The sequence below is a fragment of the Arachis hypogaea genome, chromosome 12, assembly GCF_003086295.3.
Source record: "Arachis hypogaea cultivar Tifrunner chromosome 12, arahy.Tifrunner.gnm2.J5K5, whole genome shotgun sequence".
Classification (NCBI taxonomy): domain Eukaryota; kingdom Viridiplantae; phylum Streptophyta; class Magnoliopsida; order Fabales; family Fabaceae; genus Arachis; species Arachis hypogaea.
This window is the reverse complement of record NC_092047.1, coordinates 47,192,566-47,214,476: the sequence shown is the minus strand read 5'-3', so window position 1 is coordinate 47,214,476 and position 21,911 is coordinate 47,192,566. Positions and strand designations below refer to the sequence as shown.

General features: G+C 43.0%; 1 non-coding gene across 1 annotated transcript; it reads left to right on the top strand.

Annotated features, from left to right (window-relative positions):
* The first annotated feature begins 256 nt into the window (after positions 1 to 256).
* LOC112731595 (small nucleolar RNA R71) lies at positions 257 to 363 on the top strand. Its single transcript, XR_003167368.1, has one exon. It is a non-coding gene; the product is annotated as a small nucleolar RNA R71 (small nucleolar RNA).
* The last annotated feature ends 21,548 nt before the right edge of the window (positions 364 to 21,911 follow it).

Below are 21,911 nucleotides of genomic sequence, written 5' to 3'. Positions count from 1 at the left end.
GTTCCAACTCAGCTGCTTGGTGATCATCTTGGTTTGGGCCAACAGTGCGTCCACATTGTTTAGCTCCATTACTCCTCTAGTATTGCCTCTTTCGGAAGCATAGAAGTAATCATTCTCAGCTACAGTCTCAATGACATCTATGGCTTCTTTAATGATCTTCTTCTTGTTCAGAGACCCCCCAGATGAGTGGTCTACTGCCTTCTTTGATTCATAAGAAAGACCTTCATAGAAAATGTGTAACTGCTCCCATTCATTGAACATATCTGGCGGGCACCTTCTTGTCAAGTCTTTAAACCTCTCACATGCTTCATATAGAGTTTCACCATCTTGTTGCCTGAAGGTTTGTACCTCAGCTCTCAACCTGTTGATTCTTTGAGGAGGATAGAATCTCACCAAGAATTTATTCACCACATCTTCCCAGGTTCTTAAACTCTCCTTCGGGAAAGATTCCAGCCATTTAGATGCTTTGTCCTTGAGTGAAAAGGGGAACAAAAGCAATCTATAGGTGTCAGGATGAACACCATTAGACTTCACAGTATCACATATCCTTAGGAATGTGGTTAGATGTTGATTAGGATCTTCTTGGACACTTCCTCCGAATGAACAGTTGTTCTGAATAAGGGTGAAGAGTTGTGGCTTTAGTTCAAAGTTATTGGCATGTATGGTTGGCTTTTGGATGCTACTTCCACAGTTTCCTGGGTTTGGATTTATATAAGAGCCCAGAACTCTTCTCTCTTGTCCAGCATGATGCATTGGACCTTCTCTGCCATGGTTGTGAGCCTCTTCTTCATGATGGTTCTCCATATTCTCATCCATGTTTGGTTCAAAATACTCCTCCTCTTCCTCAGCACCAACAACTCTCTTTCCTCTCGCTTCCCTCCTTAATCTAAGGAAGGTCCTCTCAGGTTCAGAATCAAAGGAAGTTGAAGCCCTGCTTCTTCTACCTATCATACAACCAATAAGGCACAAGCAAGAGAGAAAATAAATGCAGAGAGTTTCTTGTTAGAAATGCTGTTAGTGTGAGTGATGCAATGTATCAAACAGTTAGTGGGTCAGTGAACTGAATTGTAAAAAAATGAAGATAACACCACAAACGGGTAAGGGGTAAAGGGAAGAAAATAACTAAAACTGAAAGTAAATCACTCAAATAGAAATTAAATCAAACAAAAGAAAAATGCTCAATCTAGTTATCCACCAATTTAATCATTGTTGATACAAAATCAATCCCCGACAACGGCACCATAAACTTGATGCACGGAAACTTGTCTCTCAACAAATTTCCCTTCGGCAAGTATACCGAATTGTCATCAAGTAAAAACTCATAATTGAGTGAGGTCGAATCCATAGGGATTGATTGGTCAAGCAACTTTAATTAGAGGAATGTTCTAGTTGAGCTAAGCAGAATTTGAGTTGAGAATTGCAGGAAATTAAATGGCGGAAAAGTAAATAGCAGAAAATATAAATGCTGGAAATAAAGAGTAAAATGTAAATGGCGGAAAATAAATTGCAGAATCTTAAATGGGGAATTGGGAATATGAGCATAAAAGTAAATGGCAAATGATAAAGAGAATGGGTAAGATAAGAAATGGGGAGTTCATTTGGCTCAGGAGATGTTGTATTCTCCAGATCAAGTTCATTTTCATCTCTTCCTCAATCAATGCATGCATTGATCTCCTTGGCAATCTTAAGTGATTGAATTCCAATTCCTTGGCAACCCAATCTCTCAAATCTTGATCAATAGCCAATGCCTTGGTCTAATTGTTCATGAGAAGAGATGAAGTATGGTCACTAATTATACCACATGTATTCCCAAATCAAAGTGTTGGTAGGATTATATGTCACCATATCCATCCAAACCCTAATTTGGTCCAACATGAGAAAGCATTTCTAGCATGATCTCTTCATTCCTCTTCCAAGGTCCGAAGAGATCCAAGTATGAATAACTTCTTTTCCAAGACAACTACCCAATAGGATGAAGATTGAAAGCTTTCTAGTAAAATCAAGAGAAAAGAAAGAAGAAGAATAATGAAAACTATTATTGATCCATCAAATTACAACAGAGCTCCCTAACCCAATGAAAGGGGTTTAGTTGTTCATACCTCTGGGAATGGAAAGCATAGATGGGAAATACATTCTAAAAGTAAAACTAGAAGTTGTAGTAAAATTTTACAGAGAGTAGTTCTCCAAAATGCCAAAAGCTTCTTCTACTAGTTCAAAACTACTCCTATATATACTACTCTTCTGATCTTCTAGTTGGCTCTTCAAGTCTTGGATATGGGCCTTTGGATCTTTGAGTTGAGGCAGTTATCATCTTCAGTGGGCTTAGCTTTGCTTGCAGAAAAAGTGTGAGTTAGGCATGGACGTTAGTTAGGACGTTAGTGGTGTTAACGTTAAGTGAAAATGTGGGTTCGAGAAGGTTCGAGAACGTTAGTGACGATCACCTTTTTCACTAACGTTCTGTTCATACCCTGGGTCGAGCTACCCGACCTGGGATGATTGGCGATAAAGCGACCAACCTCTTCAGGTCAGACTACCCGACCTCTTCTAAAAGAGCTCAGCCAAATCGACAGGAAAGCCCAATAAAGGGCCCAAATAGAGGAACACGACCTAAATCCAAAGGCAATCCCAGCCTACAGAGATAAAAGCGGTTCCCTTGAAGATAAGCTGACTTCATCCAAAACAGGATAAGATAAGATAATATAACTAACTTATCTTATCAGAAAGGTCAGCCCACACTACTATAAATACACTGGAGCACCCAGGTATAAGTCATACTCTGATTCTACTAAAAAAACCTGTCTAATACCCATGCTAACTTAAGCATCGGAGTCTCTTGTAGGTACCCCCCACCCTCCGGTGGCCAAGGATCAGCAGTGCAGCAAGTCCAACAAGTCGGACACAACAGCTCCGGCCGCCACCAGCCAGCCGGACACGTCATCTCTGACCAGTACAGAAGATCTCATCCGAGATCGACCTCCAGTTTCAGGTAACCCTCGGAACATTGGCGCCGTTGCTAGGGAACCTGGAAGTCATCCCATCACCATGGCGAACAACCATAACAACGACCACGTTTCAGGTCTAGAAGAGAGAACACCGCACAAGAACATGGATGTCACGATACAAGACACTCCAGAAATCAACAAAGACAAAAACTCCCCAAATACAGGGGCAATAGAAGCGCTACTAGATCGCCTAAAACAACTGGAAAAAGAAACTCGACAACAACGGGAAATAGGAAGGGATCTACAAAGAGAGGTACGGTGACGTCGGGAGTTGGAAGAGAAACTACAGCAATTAGAAGCCGATCTCAAATCAAAAGCCCCTCGGGCCAATCTCGAAGAAAATTCACGCAAAGAGCAAGACCCGTTCACCAGGGAAATCATGAAAACCAAAATTCCAAAAGACTTCAAACTCCCGGATATGACCCTGTATAATGGCACCTCGGATCCCAACCACCACCTCAGTAACTTCAGAAGCAGAATGTACCTCACCGACACCCCAGATGCTGTTCGCTGCAAAGCCTTCCCAACAACTTTCACAAAGATAACGATTCGATAGTTCGACAACCTACCCCCAAAGTCCATCTCAAGCTTCGATGACCTAGCTAAAAAATTCCTAGCCAGATTCTCCATTCAGAAAGATAAAGCCAAGCACGCCCCCAATTTACTAGGGATCAAACAAGGAGATCGGGAGAGCCTCCACAACTATATGGAGAGATTCAACAAAACATGCATGGACATACAAAGTTTACCCACAGAGGCCGCCATCATGGGACTCATCAAATTATATCGATTCCTGGCCACCCGAGATGATGATCAAAGAAAAAGACGAAGGGATGAAGATACCGAACGAGCAGAACGATCACCTCGGACACCAGAAAGACACGTCCACATGATACATGGCGGATTCGCAGCAGGAAGGATCTCCAAATCTTCCCGCAAAAGGTATCTCAAAGAAGTATGTCATGTCGAAGGAGAGGAGGAAGCACTCAACATCCCAGCGATAACATTCACTAAGGAGGACGCATCCGGCATCATCACAGGACACGACGATCCCATGGTCAACACCATCATATTAGCAAACGCCAACCTACACCGGACCTTAATAGACCAAGGGAGTTCTGCCGACATATTATTCAAGACAGCCTTTGATAAACTCGGCTTAGAAGAAAAAGAACTTAAGGCATATCCAAACTGTCTGTTCGGGTTAGGAGATACCCGGTTCGACCACTAGGATATATATCACTACATACAACCTTCGGAAAAGGAGACCAATCCAAGACCCTCAAAATAGAATACATCGTAGTCGATGTAAGTTCAGCTTACAATGCTCTCATAAGTCGGACAACACTCAACCAACTCGGCGCAATAGTCTCGACCCCACACCTATGTATGAAGTTCCCAACGCCAAAAGGGATAGCCACGATAAAAGCTGACCAAAAGATGGCACGTCGCTGTTATAACGAAAGCCTAAACCTCAGAGGCAAAGGAGAAGAGTTCCACGTAATCGAGTTGGGCAGAGTTCAACGACGAGAAGATCTTCGCCCCCAACCAGAAGGTGAGATAGAAAAAATTCAGATCGGGGACACCTCGGAAAAAACAACTAATATCGGCACAATCCTCAAATGAGAATTAAAAGAATTGCTAATACAATTCTTATGAGATAATGTCGATCTCTTCGCATGGAAAGCCGCGGACATGCCAGGCATAGACCCTAAGCTAATGTGCCACAAGTTGGCGGTCTATCCAAGATCTCGACCGGTGCAGCAGAGACGAAGAAAGCTTGGGCCAGAGCGATCCCAGGCCGTGGAAGAGCAAGTACAAGCACTGCTGGAAGCCGGATTTATAAGAGAAGTCAAGTACCCACTATGGCTAGCCAACGTCGTCTTGGTGAAAAAGTCGAATGGGAAGTGGCGAATGTGCACCGATTACACCGATCTTAACAAAGCTTGTCCAAAAGACACATACCCACTTCCAAGCATTGACGCCCTGGTAGATGCTTCCTCTGGATATAAATATCTCTCGTTTATGGACGCATACTCGGGATACAACCAAATCCCCATGTACCCACCAGATCAGGAAAAGAACTCGTTCTTAACACCAAAGGCAAACTACTGCTACATCGTGATGCCTTTCGGTCTCAAGAACGCAGGAGCTACTTATCAAAGGCTAATAAATAAAGTCTTCTCAGATCACATCGGAAAAATTATGGAAGTTTATGTGGACGACATGTTGATAAAAACACAAACCGAAGATACATTATTATCCGACCTGGCTCAAGTGTTTGACACCATAAGGAAACACAACATGCGACTCAATCCCGCAAAATGTACCTTCGCAGTAAAAGCAGGCAAATTCTTAGGTTTCATGCTCACACAAAGGGGAATTGAAGCAGACAAATGTCAAGCCATACTCAACATGAAGACCCCAACCTGTGTCAAAGAAGTACAACAACTCAACGGGAGATTGGCCGCCCTATCCCGATTCTTAGCAGGAGCTACGATAAGATCTCTCCCCTTCTATGCTACTCTAAGAAAGGGAAAATAGTTCGAATGGATGAAAAAATGTGAGCAAGCCTTCAAAGACTTTAAGGAATTCATAGGACGGCCACCTATCCTATGTCGACCATGAGAAGGAGAACCGCTCATATTATATCTCGCAGTAGGGAGCCGGGCAATAGCCTCAGCACTAGTAAGAGAAGACGAAAATGGGAAACAACTCGTCTACTTCATTGGCAAGGCACTACAGGGACCTGAGCTGAACTACCAAAAAATAGAAAAATTTGCCTATACTCTTATCCTAACATCTTGACGACTACACCCGTACTTCCAGACTCACACCATTAAGGTTCGAACTAACCAGCCCATAAAAGGAATATTGCAAAAAATAGATTTAGCAGGCAGAATTCTACAATGGGCAGTCGAGCTGTCAGAGTTTAACCTCAAATATGAAGCTCGGACGGCCATCAAATCACAGTATCTGGCCGATTTTATCGCAGAATTCACAGATGCCCTAGAAACCCCCACAGAATGGAATCTTTACGTGGACGGTTCTTCAAATAAAACTGGAAGCGGTGCGGACGTAATAATAGAAAGCAACCAAGGAACCCAGGTTGAGCTCTCCCTCAAGTTCGGGTTCCCGGCCTCAAATAACCAGGCGGAATATAAAGCGTTATTAGCTGGTTTGAAGCTGGCTAAAGAGGTCGGAGCTCAAAAACTCAACATTTACAACGATTCACAAGTGGTCACATCACAAATAACAGGGAGCTACCAAGCCAAAGATCCCACCATGAAAAAGTATTTGCATAAAACCAAGGAATAGCTCGGACAAGTTGGAGAGTATAAGATCTGCCACATACCCCGCGAACAAAATGCCCGAGCTGACGCACTCTGAAAGCTAGCCAGCACCAAACCAGGGGGTAACAATAGAAGCCTCATCCAGGAAATATTGCAGAACCCGTCAATCTCGGAAGAGGAAAAAGTCCTGACTATAACAAGTCAGGACCAAGGATGGATGACCCCTATAGCCAACTACCTCAGAACAGGAACGCTCCCCACAGAAGAAAAGGAGGCAAAGAGGTTAAAAAGGGAGGCACAGTACTACACCATCATAAACAACATCCTGTACAAAAGAGGAATCTCAACACCTTTACTAAAATGTTTGCCAACCTCCAACACAAAGGAAGTGCTAGAAGAAATACACGGCGGTATTTGTGGCAATCATCTCGGAGCACGAGCTCTCTCCAAAAAAAGTACTCCGGGAGGGATTTTATTGGCCAACTCTACAGAAAGAAGCCACAGAATTTGTAAAGACATGCCCACCATGTCAGAAACATGCCAACTTTCACATCGCCCCGCCAGAAGAGCTCATCAGCGTGACCTCGCCTTGGCCATTTGCAAAATGGGGACTCGATCTTCTCGGCCCCTTCTCACAGGGATCAGGACAAGTTAAATTCCTCATAGTAGGGGTAGATTACTTTACAAAGGGGATCGAGGCAGAGCCCCTGGCCAATGCCACCGCTCAAAGAAGCCGGAAATTCTTATATAGAAACATTGTCACAAGGTTCGCGGTTTCATATTCAATAACCACAGACAATGGCACCCAATTCACAGATGCAGGCTTCAGAAAACTAGTAGCCGACTTGAATATAAAGCACCAGTACACCTCCGTTGAACATCCACAAGCCAATGGGCAGCCCGAAGCTGCTAACAAAGTCATATTGGCCGGATTAAAATGGAGATTACAAGATGCAAAGGGAGCCTGGGCAGAAGAGCTTCCACAGGTCCTGGGGGCATATCGAACAACGCCACATTCCACCACGAAGGAATCCCCCTTCCGATTAGCATACGGAATAGAGGCGATGATTCCAGTAGAGATTGAGGAAGGGTCGCCCAGAGTAGTTCACTACAATGAGGGAGCAAACTCCCAACTTCAGAAAGAAGAGCTCGACTTGTTACCCGAAATCCAAGAAAGAGCTCGGATCAGGGAAGAAGCCCTAAAACGCCGAATGGCTTCCAGATATAATCAAAAGGTAGTGCCGAGAAGTTTTGCAGAAAATGATCTCATCCTAATTCAAAATGATATCGGAACAACTCGACCAAGAGAAGGAAAGCTGGCAGCAAACTGGAAAGGACCTTACCGAGTTGTAGAAGTACTTGGAAAGGGCTACTACAGACTATCTGAACTCGATGGACGAGAGCTTCCCAGGTCATGGAACGCCTGCAACCTCAGAAGGTACTACAGTTAGAAAAGATAAAAGATCTCACCATTGGATGCACTCTTTTTCCTGAAAAGGTTTTTTAATGAGGCACCAAGTTGAGACTCAGACAATCCCATATGTATATATTTGCACTTTTCCTTTAAATAAAATATATTTTAGATATTCTACAAAGATTTCAAGATGCATTAATCTGAAGCATTCATCGTCCGATTATAAAGCAGCAGATCGGCAGAAAGTGAAAAACAATTTCACTGCACGATCATGATAAAGACAACCGTCCGATAAAGGTGAAAACACGATTCACCCAAAGGATGATTTAGAGATGACAACCACTTTCTATAAATCGGCAAAGATGAACACAGAATAATGTAAGAAGTTATCGAAAGTAATCTAAAAAAGAACCTGACGAGGCCTTACGGATTGCTAAAATAATAACTTAAAGACTGGCCGACGTTGAGAAGTCGGACCAAGTCAACCCAAGTTATAAGTAAACCCTGGAAAGAGGTCTGGCCAACCCTATTAAAGAGGATTACTTTAACTTAGAAGAGCTCGACATGACAAAGTCAGCCCAAAATGAAAAGTTATAAAAGTAATCCCTGAAAGAGACTCGACAAAGGTCCAAGAAAGAGGATTACAAAAATAACTTAAAGGAGTCCGATATAACGAAGTCGGACTCCTACTACTAACAAGTTATAAAAGTAATCCCTGAAAGAGATCTGACAAAGGTCCAAGAAAGAGGATTACAAAAATAACTTAAAGGAGACCGATATAACGAAGTCGGACTCCTACTACTAACAAGTTATAAAAGTAATCCCTGAAAGAGATCTGACAAAGGTCCAAGAAAGAGGATTACAAAAATAACTTAAAGGAGACCGATATAACGAAGTCGGACTCCTACTGCTAACAAGTTATAAAAGTAATCCCTGAAAGAGATCTGACAAAGGTCCAAGAAAGAGGATTACAAAAATAACTTAAAGGAGACCGATATAACGAAGTCGGACTCCTACTACTTAAAAGTTATCAAAGTAGTCCCTGAAAGAGATCTGACAAAGATCCAAGAAGGAGGACTACAAATAACTTAAAGGAGACCGATATAACCAAGTCGGACTCCTACAACTGGAAAGTTATCAAAGTAATCCCTGAAAGAGACCTGACAAAGGTCCAAGAAAGAGGATTACAAAAATAACTTAGAAAGAGGTCGACCTAACGAAGTCAAACTCCTACAAAAACAAGTTATAAAAATAATCTCTGAAGGAGACCTAGCAAAGGTCCAAGACACAGGAATACGAAAATAGCTTAGAAGGGACCAACGTTAAGAAAGCATACAAAGCAAAGAAAACCAAAGAAACAAGTTGGACCCCCACAACCACGACCTCAAAGGATTCAAGCTACAAATAACAAAACAAAAACAACCCAAGGAGGTCGAGCCGCAAGATTTCGACATCAGCAGAAAACAGAAAAGATGCCTAGTCAAAAAACTACTTTTTACAGAGTTATAAGGCCTCGAAAGGCCACCAAAAACTACTATCAAAAAGATAGCGAGCTATTGTTTATTTTTGAAAATAAAAGTTTCTAGATAAGCAACTAAGAAGTATCAGCAAATAAATAAAAGAGTTCTAAAAAAGCCCACAAGCCGGGCCAACTACACAAATTTTAAGAAAAGATCAACAAGCATCAGGAGCGTTCTTGGCAGCATCAAGACAAGGAGAAGGAGGGCGAGTTTGGATCGGCACAGCATCCACAGTTCCATCCTCCCGATTCAGGATCTGGCAATCCAGGTCGGGCACAGCGGGAGGAACCGAAGAGGTCGGCACTTTAGTAGAAGGCACAGGAGGAACGACATCATCATCATCACCCTCATCATCAGGGACAATCTTGCCATCCCTGACAATATTATCCAGGCTAAAAAGGGTGAGGTCAGCCTCGGGAGCAATAACCTGAACTTGCTCCCTCAAGTTCTCATAAGCAACAGTCACGCTGCCAACGAGATGACTTTAGAGCTCAGCATAATCTTCCCGAACACTGTCAAGCTCGCCCCTCAGGCGCATCACTTCCCGATAAGATGAAAGGTAACTCTCCTTGTGCATCAGGACTGCGTACTCAGCCAACCTCAAAGAAGCTGCCAATGACTGAGAGCTCGCCTCCTCATTCTTCAAGTCCTTCTCCAGCTTGGCTACCTTCATCTCAAGCTCCTCCTTTAGCTCCTTCATCCGATCAAACTCCTGTTTCGTCTCCTCCATAAACGCTTTAGTAGCGTGGAGAGGGAGATTCTGAGCAGTCCGATATATGGCAGCCGACATGTACGCCATCTTCACATGATTTCGGGCCATGAATTCCAAGGTCAAAGGGCTCAGCAATCTTTTGTTTTTTATTGGGAGGAGCAACAGAAGGAGCAGCAGAGGTGACGTGAGGATCTACCAAACGAACTCGGGGTGTAGGGATCGCCTTCTTCACCCCGGCGGAACTCTGCACCGATGGCTTCTCGCGCACTTGGGAGGATCCCTCCCCAGCCGCCTGGGCAGCAGCATTTCTGGTAGCAGTCGCCCTCTGTGCCCTCTTATAAGCTTTCATGGATTCATTATTCTTCATTGCCTCTGCAAACAAAAAGAAAACTCAGCTACAAGTCAGATAAGTCGGAAAAGACAGCTACAAGCAACATAAACAAAATAATAAAAGAAACACAAGATACCCAGTTCAGTTTGAAGAAGAGGAGGATTGGTTAGAAATTTCTTTGTGTCAAGATGGGGAGGTTGACCCTAGCGTTCTTCCAAGATAGTCACAAAGGCTCGCTCAGCCTCATCCAACATTTCCCACGAATACCTGGAGACCCTCACATCTTTTTGCCATTCTAAGGGAAAAGCAGGTTCATCATTCTCATCTAGAAAAAAGGGCCGAGCACCTTGGGTAGAACGGACCTTGAAAAAGTAGTTTTTAAAATCACGGGACGACTCGTCAAACATGGAAAAATCCTTCTTCCCCTGGGTAGAACGAAAGGAGACCCAGGCCGACTTCTTTTTTACCACACCGGGCTTAGTTAAGACAAACAGATAGAAAAAGAGAGATTGGGAAGTAGGAATACCAAAACCATCGCACAGCAATTGGAAAATTTTAATAAAACCCCAGGAATTGGGGTGAAGTTGAGAAGGGGCAACATTACAAGACCATAACAGGTCGGTTTCGAATTTGGTAAAAGGAAGGGTCATACCCAGCTGACCAAAGAAAAAATCATAAGCATAAAAGAAAGGGCGACCATCAACAACTCGAGTCGAAAAGCAGACTCTCTCGTCAGAAGAGGGAGGGACAAGTTCATAATTCTTCTCATCACCAGAATTACTACAGACACAGTGAAACTGCCTAAGCTGAGTACAAAATTCAGAATCAACCAGCGAGACACACATAAGAACCATGGAGTCCACCCAATTAGCCATACCCGCGGGAACCTGGGAAGGCATTTCGACAACGTTATTTCGGGAAGACATGAGGTCAACTAAATCCTACAAAAAGAAAAGAAGAATGGATTACTCAAAAACATCTCGAACAGAGGGCAAAACATCTCGACGGGCAGATAAACAAAAAGGGAAAACCCCAAGACTCAAGACAAAGGTCTTGGGGCATCCCTTGGAGGTAGTAAACAAGCAAGGTTTTCAAGTTATTTCTACAGCCTACATCCCAACACTCATCAAAATAAAATCCAGAAAGAAAACAAAGGAAGCAAAAACACAAAAGGGCCACACTTCTACAGTTTACCAGCGAAAAACACTACTTCTACAGTATATCAGAAATGTCAAAAAAGGCCAAGCAGCAAAGGCGCAAACTTTCTTTTGAAATCAAGCAAAAAATCATCAGCCAAGGCACAAATAGAAACGGCGGCAACATGCAAAAGAAAAAGATTCAAGCAACAAGAAAAAGATTCGCACCAAAAAGCAAAGAAATTCCAGAGCATGCAACAAGTCAAGCATTATAAAAACAGAAAGATCCAAACTTTCTCCAAAAAGAAGATCAAAAGGAAAACCCCATCGCAAAGTCAAAAACAACGAGGAAAATACGAAATGGGACTAACCTGGAGACGGAAGAAGGTTCGAGGAAGAGTGGAAGCGCAGAGACAAAGGCTGCCCAGAAAAATGCCAAGCGACGAAAGCAGAAGCGCAAGCGAAAGACAGAGAGCAGATGAGAGAAACAGAAAACGAGAGAGTAAAAGGAGAAGTTACGAAGAAAAAATGAAGAAGAGAAACCGTTTTTGATCGTGAAATTCAAAATAAAAGCTAAGAGAGAATGAAGGGCAAATTAATGCGAATTAAATGCGGATATTAAAACCGCTTGCATTCCCAAAAAAGTGCTAATTCAAAAGCGCGCGCTTTTAGAGGAAAATGGTCTACATTCAAAAAAGACTTTACAAAGAAAGGAATCGACAAATGCTTGAGTTCGACTTTAAGAAGGACCGAAGTCAAAGACTCGACCTCAAAAAGAAGATCGAGCACAAGCAGGGGCACTGTTCATACCCTGGGTCGAGCTATCCGACCTGGGATGATTCAAGAAAAAGCGATCAACCTCTTCAGGTCAGACTATCCAACCTCTTCTCAAAGAAATTGGCCAAATCGACAGAAGAGCCCAGTTAAGGGCCCAAACAGAGGAGCATGACCCGAATCCTAAGGCGGCCTAAGGCTATAGAGATGAAGGCGGTTCCGTTGAAAGATACGCTGACCTCAACTTAAAGATAAAGATAAGATAAGATAACTAACTTATCTTATCCAAAAGGTCACATCACTGTTCCGAGGATTACCTGAAACTGTAGGTCGATCTCGGACGAGATCTTCTGTGCTGGTCGAAACCGATGTGTCCAGCTGGTGAATGGAGGCCAGAGCTGGTACGTCCGACTTGTTTGGACTTGGACGTGCTGCTGATCCTCTGTCACCGAAGGGTGGGGGGTACCTGCAAGAGACTCCGATGCTTAAGTTAGCATGGGTATTAAACAGGTGTTATGTAGAATCAGAGTATGAGTTATACCTGGGTGCTCCAGTGTATTTATAATGGTGAGATGTGACCTTTCGGATAAGATAAGTTAGTTATCTTATCTTATCTTTATCTTTTCAGTTCAGGTCAGCATATCTTCAACGGAACCGCCTTTATCTCTATAGGCTTGGGCTGCCTTAGGATTTGGGTTGTATTCCTTGAGTTGGGCCCTCCTAGGGGCTCTCCTGTCGATTTGGCCGAGTTCTTCGTAACGAAGTCGGTCCTCTTGACCTTAACAGGTCAGTCGCTGCATCGTCGATCATCCCAGGTCGGATAGCTCGACCCAGAGTATGAATAGTGCCCCTGCTTGAGCTCGGTCTTCTTTGTCGAGGTCGAGTCCTTGACTTCGGTCCTTCTCGTAGCGAAGCTGAACTCAAGCATCTTGTCGACTTCTTTTGTAGCAGCTTTTGAATGTAGAACGTTTTCCTCTACAAGCGCGCGCTTTTGTATTAGCGCTTTTTTGGGAATGCAAGCGGTTTTAATATCCGCATTTAATTGACATTTAATTGCCCCGTTTCCCCTAACTTCTCTATTTTTGAATTTTGTACTCAATAAACGGTTTCTCTCCTTCCCTCTTTTCGTAACTTCTTCACATTTCATCTTTCATTTTCTTGCTTTCAACTTTTTGATTTTTCTGAAGCTTCTACCTGGAGTTTGCCATTTCGCGTTTTAGCCTAGCAACGTTTGGTTTGTCACTTCATTTTTTCGTGGGAGAAGGGGTGATTCTGGTTTTCGCCTTCCGCTTCCTTGCTTTTCTTCGCAGTTTTCTCTTATTTCACAGGTTTGACTCTTCTTCCTTCCTTCCTCTACGCCATTTTTGTGTCTGTTTTGAGAAAGTTTGAATCTTTCTGTCTTTTTGCTGATCACTGTGTGTCTTGTAATTTCTCCATCTGTTGCTTGATACTTTAAGAACTTTGCATGTTTTGTGAATGCTTTTTTGTATTTGAAGCTTTGGAATGATGACTTTGTTTGATTCTAAAAAAAGGTTGCGTCTTTGACGATTTCTATTTGGTAGGTTCGATGTTGGTACTTGTTCTTTGCTGATGATTTTTTGCTTGATTTCGAAAAAGTTTGTGCCTTTGCTGTTTTTCCGCTGATAAACTATAGGAGCAATGCTTTTCCTGATAAATTGTAGGAGGGTGGACCTTTTGCATTTTTGCTTCCTTTGTTTTCTTTCTGGATTTTATTTTGATGAGCGTTGGGATGTAGGCTATAGAAATAACTTAAAGACCTTGCTTGTTTACTGCCTCCAAGGGATGCCCCAAGACTTTTTGTCTTGAGTTTTGGGGTTTTTCCTTTTTTGTTTATCCACCCGTCGAGATGTTTTGCCCCCTGTCCGAGATGTTTTTAAGTAATCCATTCTTCTTTTCTTTTTGTAGGATTTAGTTGACCTCATGTCTTCCCAAAATAACGTTGTAGAGATTCCTTCCCAGGTTCCCGCGGGTATGGCCGATTAGGTGGACTCCATGGTTCTCATGTGTGTCTCGCTGGTTGATTCTGAATTTTGTGCTCAGCTTAGGCAGTTTCATAGTGTCTGTAGTAATTCTGGTGATGAGAAGAACTATGAACTTGTCCCTCCATCTTCTGACGAGAAAGTCTGCTTTTCAACTCGGGTTGTTGATGGTCGCCCTTTCTTTTATGCTTATGATTTTTTCTTTGGTCAGCTGGGTATCACCCTTCCTTTTACCCAATTTGAAACCGACCTGTTATGGTATTGTAATGTTGCCCCTTCTCAACTTCACCCCAATTCCTGGGGTTTTATTAAAATTTTCCAATTGTTGTGCAATGGTTTTGGTATTCCTGCTTCCTAATCTCTCTTTTTCTATCTGTTTGTCTTGACGAAGCCCGGTGTGGTAAAAAAGAAGTCAGCTTGGGTCTCCTTCCGTTCTACCCAGGGAAAGAAGGTTTTTTCTATGTTCGACGAGTCGTTCCGTGATTTTAAAAACTACTTTTTTAAGGTCCGAGCTGTTGAAGGAGCTCGGCCCTTGACATTGGGATTTTTGCCAGTAAAGAATGTCATAAAAATAGTCGCGTTGTAGATATAGTCTCTAAACCGACAAAAATCCCTTCGTACAAATGTTTTGGTTGTCACAAGTAACAAATCCCTTTGAAATTGATAATCAAGTATTCAAACCTCGGGTCGTCTTTTCAAGAAATTGCAGGGAGGTGTTCTTATTATTGATTATGAAAAAGTGTGTTTTGGGGGAATGTTGAGTTTGGGCAATGGGCACAGGTATATTTAAATGACAAGTAAAATAAATTAACAATAATAAAATCTCTTGGCAAGGTATGGAGAACTGGAGGTCCTATCCTAGTTATCCTTATCGATTGTGATGAGAATTGGATTCTTCCCCCACCTTATTAACCTCTAACTATGAAGGTAAGTTAAGTGGACAAATTAATTCCAATTTTCAATCAACAATGAGTTTGATAACTCAAGAGTTACCAATGTCTCAACCAAAGCCAAGAGAGAAAAATCCAAATTATTTATATAATAAAAAGGAGCAATCATAAGTCTGAAATACCTCAAAAAATATATTAAATAGAAAATCAATCTAAACATAGAGAGTCATAAACAAAACTGAGAAAAGAAAGAAAAGAACATTGAACCTGGGATTGAGAGTCACTCTAAAACTAAGAGAAATCCTAAATCCTAATCCTAAGAGAGAAGAGAGAACATCTCTCTCTAAAAACTACATCTACTCCTAAAATTGTGAATATGAGAGCCTCCCTATGAATGGATGCAACCCCCCACTTTATAGCCTCTAATCTGTGTTTTCTGGGCCGCGAACTGGGTCAAAAACAGCCCGGAAATCGCTGGAGAAGAATTCAAACACGCTGATTTCCGTCACTACGATGCGGCCGCATGGATCACGCGGTCGCATCGCCTAGCATCAGGGGAATTATATCATATTATATATCAAATCGAAGCCCCGGACGTTAGCTTTCCAACGCAACTAGAACCGCGTCGTTTGGACCTGTGTAGCTAAAGTTATAGCCGTTTGAGTGCGAAGAGGTCAGGCTGGACAGCTTAGCAGTTTCTCCAACTTCTTGTATTCCATCCACTTTTGCATGCTTCCTTTCCATCCTCCAAGCCATTCCTGCCCTATAATCTCTGAAAACACTTAACACACATATCAAGGCATCTAATGGTAATAAGAGAGGATTAATAATAAGCAAATATAAGATCAAAGAAGCATGTTTTCAATCAAAACACATAATTAGGAAGGCAAATGTAAAACCATGCAAATAGTATGAATAAGTGGGTAAAGAGTAGATAAAAACCACTCAAACGAGCACAAGATAAACCACGAAATAGAGGTTTATCAGGCCTTTTTCCTGGATGAGAATGATGAACCTGCTTTTCCCTTGGAATGGCAAAAAGACGTGAGGGTCTCCAGGTACTCGTGGGAGATGTTGGATGAGGCTGAGCGAGCCTTTGTGACTATCTTGGAAGAACGCTGGGGTCAACCTCCCCATCTTGACACAAAGAAATTTCTAACCAATCCTTCTCTTCTTCAAACTGAACTGGGTATCTTGTGTTTCCTTTATTATCTGTTTATGTTGCTTGTAGCTGTCTTTCCGACTTGTCTGACATGTAGCTGAATTTTCTGTTTTATTTGCAGAGGCAATGAAGAATAGTGAATCCATGAAAGCTTTTAAGAGGGCGCAGAGGGCGACTACTGCCAGAAATGTTGCAGCCAAAGCGGCTGGGGAGGGGTCCTCCCAAGTGCGCGAGAAGCCATCAGTGCCGAGTTCTCCCGGGGTGAAGAAGGTGATCCCTACACCCCGAGTCCGTTTGGTGGATCCTCACCCTACTTCTGCTGCTCCCTCTGTTGCTCCTCCCAATAAAAAACAAAAGACTGCTGAGCCCTTTGACTTTGATGCTCCTGATTTTAATACCATTGAATTTGTGGATCAGCAAATCGGTCCCTACGGCGCTCTCTCCATGGACGATGTGTCCATCCTCCGTCACTTGGAATTTATGGCCCGAAATCACGTGAAGATGGCGTATATGGCGGCTGCCATATATCGGACTGCTCAGAATCTTCCTCTCCACGCTACTAAAGCGTTTATGGAGGAGGCGAAACAAGAGTTTGATCGGATGAAGGAGTTGAAGGAGGAACTTGAGATAAAGGTAGCCAAGCTGGAGAAGGACTTGAAGAACGAGGAGGCGAGTTCTCAATCACTGGAGAGTTATGTTGCATCTTATCGGGAGGTGATACGCCTGAGGAGGGAGCTCGATAGTGTCCGGGAAGATTATTCTGAGCTTCAAAGTCATCTCGTTGGCAGCGTGACTGCTGCTTATGAGAACTTGAGGGAGCAAGTTCAGGTCATTGCTCCCGAGGCCGATCTCACCTCTTTTAGCCTGGACAACATTGTCAGGGATGGCAAGATTGTTCCTGATGATGAGGATGGTGATGATGATGTTGTTCCCCCTGCGTCCTCTGCTAAAGTGTCGACCTCTTCAGTTCCTCCTGCTGCGCCTGACTCGGATTGCCAGATCCTGAACCGGGAGGATGGGACTGTGAACGCTGTGCCGATCCAGACTCGTCCTCCTTCTCCTTGTCCTGATGCTGCCAAGAAGGCTCCTGATGTTTGCTGATCTCTTTCTTGTAGTTGGCCCGGCATGTGGGCTTTTAAAACTTTTTTATTTATTTACTGACGCTTTCCTAGTTGCTTTTCTGGCAACTTTTATTTTGAAAAACAAAAAAAGGTATCTCACCATCCTTAGATTTTGCTGGCCTTCGAGGCTTTTATAACTGTTGTAGATTTTATATAATGCCTTTTGTTTTGACATTTTTTCTGTTTTCTGCTGATGTGTGATATCTTGTAGCTCGACCTCCTTGGGTTATTTTGTTGTTTGTAGCTTGAATCCTTTGAGGTTGTGATTGTGGGGTCCAATTTGTGACCGATTCCTTTGCGTTGGTCCCCTTTGTTATTGTAATTCTCTTTTCTGGACCTTTGTCGGGTCTTTTTCAAGGATTGCTTTGATAACTTTTTGGTAGTAGGAGTCCGATTTGGTTATGTCGGTCTCCCTTAAGTTATTTTTTGTAGTCCTCTTTCTTGGATCTTTGTCAGATCTCTTTCAGGGACTACTTTGATAACTTTTTAGTAGTAGGAGTCCGACTTGGTTATGTCGGTCTCCCTTAAGTTATTTTTTGTAGTCCTCTTTCTTGGATCTTTGTCAGATCTCTTTCAGGGACTACTTTGATAACTTTTTAGTAGTAGGAGTCCGACTTGGTTATGTCGGTCTCCCTTAAGTTATTTTTTGTAGTCCTCTTTCTTGGATCTTTGTCAGATCTCTTTCAGGGACTACTTTGATAACTTTTTAGTAGTAGGAGTCCGACTTGGTTATGTCGGTCTCCTTTAAGTTATTTTTTGTAGTCCTCTTTCTTGGATCTTTGTCAGATCTCTTTCTGGGACTACTTTGATAACTTTTCGTTTTGGGCCGACTTGGTTATGTCGGGCCCTTCTAAGTTAAAGTAATCCTCTTTAATAGGGTTGGCCAGACCTCTTTCCAGGGTTTACTTATAACTTGGTTTGACTTGGTTCGACTTCTTAATGTTCGACCAGTCTTTAAGTTATTATTTTAGCGATCCGTAAGACCTCGTCAGGTTCTTTTTTAGATCACTTTCGATAACTTCTTACATTATTTTGTGTTCATCTTTGCCGATTTGTAGAAAGTGGTTGTCATCTCTAGATCGTCCTTTGGGTGAATCGCGTTTTCACCTTTATCGGACAGTTGTCTTTATCATGATCGTAAAGTGAAATTCTTTTTCACTTTCTGCCAATCTGTTGCTTTATAATCGGACGATGAATTCTTCAGATTAATGCGTCTTGAAATCTTTGTAGAATATCTAAAATATATTTTATTTAAAGGAAAAGTGCAAATAAATACATATGGGATTGTCTGAGTCTCAACTTGGTGCCTCATTAAAAAACCTTTTCAGGAAAAAGAGTGCATCCAATGATGAGATCTTTTATCTCTTCTTAACTGTAGTACCTTCTTAGGTTGCAAGCGTGCCATGACCTGGGAAGCTCTCGTCCATCGAGTTCAGACAGTCTGTAGTAGCCCTTACCAAGTACTTCTACAACTCGGTAGGGTCTTTTCCAGTTTGCTGCCAGCTTTCCTTCTCCTGGTCGAGTTATTCCGATATCATTTCGGATTAGGATGAGATCATTCTCTGCAAAACTTCTCGGCACTACCTTTTGATTATATCTGGAAGCCATTCGATGCTTTAGAGCTTCTTCCCTGATCCGAGCTCTTTCCTGGATCTCGGGTAACAAGTCGAGTTCTTCTCTCTGAAGTTGGGAGTTTGCTTCCTCATTGTAGTGAACTACTCTAGGTGACCCTTCCTCGATCTCTACTGGGATTATTGCCTCTATTCCGTATGCTAATCGAAAGGGAGATTCCTTCGTGGTGGAATGTGGCGTTGTTCGATATGCCCATAAGACCTGTGGAAGCTCTTCTGCCCAGGCTCCTTTTGCATCTTGTAATCTTCGTTTTAATCCGGCCAGTATGACTTTGTTAGCGGCTTCGGCCTGTCCATTGGCTTGTGGATGTTCAACGGAAGTGTACTGGTGCTTTATATACAAGTCGGCTACTAGTTTTCTGAAGCCTGCATCTGTTAATTGAGTGCCATTGTCTGTGGTTATTGAATATGGAATCCCGAACCTCGTGACAATGTTTCTATATAAGAATTTCCGGCTTCTTTGAGCGGTGGCATTGGCTAGGGGCTCTGCCTCGATCCACTTTGTAAAGTAATCTACCCCTACTATGAGGAATTTAACTTGTCCTGATCCCTGTGGGAAGGGGCCGAGGAGATCGAGTCCCCATTTTGCAAACGGCCAAGACGAGGTCACACTGATTAGTTCTTTTGGAGGTGCGATGTGAAAGTTGGCATGTTTCTGACATGGTGGACATGTCTTTACAAATTCTGTGGCTTCTTTCTATAGAGTTGGCCAATAAAATCCTGCTCGGAGTACCTTTTTGGTGAGAGCTCGTGCTCCAAGATGATTGCCACAAATGCCGCCGTGTATTTCTTCTAGCACTTCTCTTGTGTTGGAGGTCGGCACGTATTTTAGTAAAGGTATTGAGATTCCTCTTTTGTACAGGATGTTGTTTATGATGGTGTAGTACTGTACCTCCCTTTTTAACCTCTTTGCCTCCTTTTCTTCTGTAGGGAGCGTTCCTATTTTGAGGTAGTTGATTATGGGGGTCATCCATCCTTGGTCCTGACTTGTTATAGTCAGGACTTTTTCCTCTTCCGAGATTGACGGGTTTTGCAACATTTTGTGGATGAGGCTTCTATTGTTGCCCCCTGGTTTGGTGCTGGCTAGTTTTGAGAGTGCGTCAGCTCGGGCATTTTGTTCGCGGGGTATGTGGCAAATCTTATACTCCCCAATTTGTCCGAGATGTTCCTTGATTTTATCCAAATACTTTTTCATGGTGGGATCTTTGGCTTGGTAGCTCCCTGTTATTTGTGATGTGACCACTTGTGAATCGCTGTAAATGTTGAGTTTTTGAGCTCCGACCTCTTTAGCCAGCTTCAAACCAGCTAATAATGCTTCATATTCCGCTTGGTTGTTTGAGGCCGGGAATCCGAACTTGAGGGAGAGCTCAACTTGGGTTCCTTGGTTGCTTTCTATTATCACGCCCACACCGCTTCCAGTTTTATTTGAAGAACCGTCCACGTAAAGATTCCATTCTGTGGGGGTTTCTAGGGCATCTGTGAATTCTGCGATAAAGTCGGCCAGATACTGTGATTTGATGGCCGTTCGAGCTTCATATTGGAGGTCAAACTCTGACAATTCGACTGTCCATTGTAGAATTCTGCCTGCTAGATCTATTTTCTGCAATATTCCTTTTATGGGCTGGTTAGTTCGAACCTTAATAGTGTGAGCCTAGAAGTACGGGCGGAGTCGTCGAGATGTTAGGATAAGAGTATAGGCAAATTTTTCTATTTTCTGGTAGTTATGCTCGGATCCCTGTAGTGCCTTGCTAATGAAGTAGACGGGTTGTTGCCCATTTTCGTCTTCTCTGACTAGTGCTGAGGCTATTGCCCGGCTCCCTACTGCGAGATATAATATGAGCGGTTCTCCTTCTCGTGGTCGAGATAGGATAGGTGGCCGTCCTAAGAACTCCTTGAAGTCTTGGAAGGCTTGCTCACATTCTGTCGTCCATTCGAACTGTTTTCCCTTTCTTAAAGTAGCATAGAAGGGGAGAGATCTTATCGCAGCTCCTACTAAGAATCGGGATAGGGCGGCCAATCTCCCGTTGAGTTGTTGTACTTCTTTGACACATGTTGGGGTCTTCATGTTGAGTATGGCTTGACATTTGTCTGGATTTGCTTCAATTTCCCTTTATGTGAGCATGAAACCTAAGAATTTGCCTGCTTCTACTGCGAAGGTACATTTTGCGGGATTGAGTCGCATGTTGTGTTTCCTTATGGTGTCAAACACTTGAGCCAGGTCGGATAATAATGTATCTTCGGTTTGTGTCTTTATCAACATGTCGTCCACATAAACTTCCATAGTTTTTCCAATGTGATCTGAGAAGACTTTATTCATTAGCCTTTGATAAGTAGCTCCTGCGTTCTTGAGACCGAAAGGCATCACGATGTAGCAGTAGTTTGCCTTTGGTGTTAAGAACGAGGTCTTTTCCTGATCTGGTGGATACATGGGGATTTGGTTGTATCCCGAGTATGCGTCCATAAACGAGAGGTATCTGTATCCGGAGGAAGCATCTACCAGAGCGTCGATGCTTGGGAGTGGGTATGGATCTTTTGGGCAGGCTTTGTTGAGATCGGTGTAATCGGTGCACATTCGCCACTTCCCATTTGATTTTTTCACCAAGACGACGTTGGCTAGCCATAGTGGGTACTTGACTTCTCTTATAAATCCTGCCTCCAGTAGTGCTTGTACTTGTTCTTCCACAGCTTTGGATCGTTCTGGCCCGTGTTTCCTTCGTCTCTGCTGCACCGGCCGAGATCCTGGGTAGACCGCCAACTTGTGGCACATTAGCTTAGGGTCTATGCCTGGCATGTCTGCGGCTTTCCATGCGAAGAGATCGACATTATCTCGTAGGAATTGTATCAGTAATTCTTTTGAGTCTCCTCTTAGGGTCGTGCCAATATTGGTCGTTTTGTCCGAGGTGTCTCCGATTTGAATCGTCTCTA